This window comes from Lucilia cuprina, chromosome 5 (genome assembly GCF_022045245.1).
Source record: "Lucilia cuprina isolate Lc7/37 chromosome 5, ASM2204524v1, whole genome shotgun sequence".
NCBI classification, from domain to species: Eukaryota; Metazoa; Arthropoda; class Insecta; order Diptera; family Calliphoridae; genus Lucilia; species Lucilia cuprina.
In genome coordinates this window covers 46,855,362-46,857,293 of record NC_060953.1, presented here as the reverse complement: position 1 = coordinate 46,857,293, position 1,932 = coordinate 46,855,362, and positions in this window count along the sequence as shown.

Below are 1,932 nucleotides of genomic sequence, written 5' to 3'. Positions count from 1 at the left end.
ACTAGAACAGAACTAGAACAGAACTAGAACAGAACTAGAACAGAACTAGAACAGAACTAGAACAGAACTAGAACAGAACTAGAACAGAACTAGAACAGAATTAGAACTCAATTTAAGTACAACTAAATCTATTTTATTCTGTTTGTAGAAATATATTTTATTAATCGGCTCCACTGTCTAGGAGTGTTGTCTTAAAATGAACAACTTTTCATTTGAGTTTTATTGTACTTATTTTAAAACAATATTTTAAATTGTTTATTATGATGTATTTATTTTTTTACATTGCTCGTGTATGTGAATTCATGCAGACATTTAAGTTGATCTTGACGTGTGTAACTTTAGATAAGCGACACTTACAATGTTGCAAAAGGCATGTACAACAGCAAGAATAACAAAAATTATATGACATTAAAATGCCCATGGGCAAATGCTGCATAATGTGGCTTATTTTATGGGTGCCATAATGGCAATGGGTGTGCAATCACATGTATTTAATAAATAAATAACAAAAATTGTAGTGAACAACATTAATAAGTACTCATGTAAGTGCTTTAGTTTTTTTTTTTAATATTTTATAAAAGTTTATAGTTCTTTTATATAAAAGCAAAAATAAATTTAGTAAAGTTATAATTAAACCAGACATGGCTTAAGGTAATAATGGAATGAGTATGAAGATCAAAACAGTGATCAGAAGAATAATCTACATATTTAGCGGTGTTCGGGTATGACAAAACTTTAAGAGGTCTTTGCTTTTTTTAAAATACATAATTTTGAAAAATTTCCTTTAAACTTTTTTTTTAATTTTAAATTTTTCTTAATTTCATAATAAAATAAAAGCTAATTTGTTGCCTCAATAAAAATATTTATTTTTAAAATCGTAAAAATTCTTTGGCTGTTAAAAAGTTTATTTTTAAACAAAAAAACATAAATTTTTAAAATTAAAAATAAATAAATTTTAGCCCACAAGGCGGAAAATAAGCACAAAATAAACACGGCGAGAAAACGTTTTACATTTCATCCAACACGTTAAAAAGGTAAAATGTTGACGTACGTTAAAATATTTCGCTACGGAAATAGAAATAAACTAAACAACAAAAAATTCGCTCAAAACTATTTAAAATATGTTTAAATATCGCCAAACATTCTTTCGGAGGTTTCATTTATTTTCATTACGTAAAAAATAAAACCAATATTTTTACCCAAAAAAATCGCTAGGAATTTCACACATTTCATCAAAGAATTCAATTGAGGAATTCACTGATTTTTTCTAAACTTTTAAAATTAAATTTATTTTTCGAATAGCAACTTTTTGAAAAGTTTTTCTATTTCAAGGTGAATGTAAAATTTTCAAATTTACAATGAACTTTCTGTGTTTTTATTTGCATTTCTTTTACAACTTTGAATCAGTTAAACATTTTCCGTATGTTTTTGAAACCGTTGTCGTTTATACGAAATTCTCAACTAAAACTTAATTTTGAAAATGGTTTTCTTATTGCAAGTGTTGAAAAATAGATACAAACTATTTATGCATTGCGTTTATTTTTAATTTGTATTTTAATGGAATTTCGCTGAAAATTAAGTTTTATTTTTAAATAATACAGTTATTTCTATTACACAAGAGTACAGGGGACAAAACTAAACATAGGAACTATTTTGCTTACGCCATTTCTTAGTATATTACTGGATTTTATTTTAAAAGATTCCTTGAAATGTCATAAACATTAAGCATTACTTATATATAGATAATTGTCAAGAATGTTATGTTAAAGAAACGCAAGAACAACTGAACTAGAACTGAACTAGAACTGAACTAGAACTGAACTAGACTGCACTAGAACTGAACTAGAACTGAACTAGAACTGAACTAGAACTGAACTAGAACTGAACTAGAACTGAACTAGAACTGAACTAGAACTGAACTAGAACTGAACT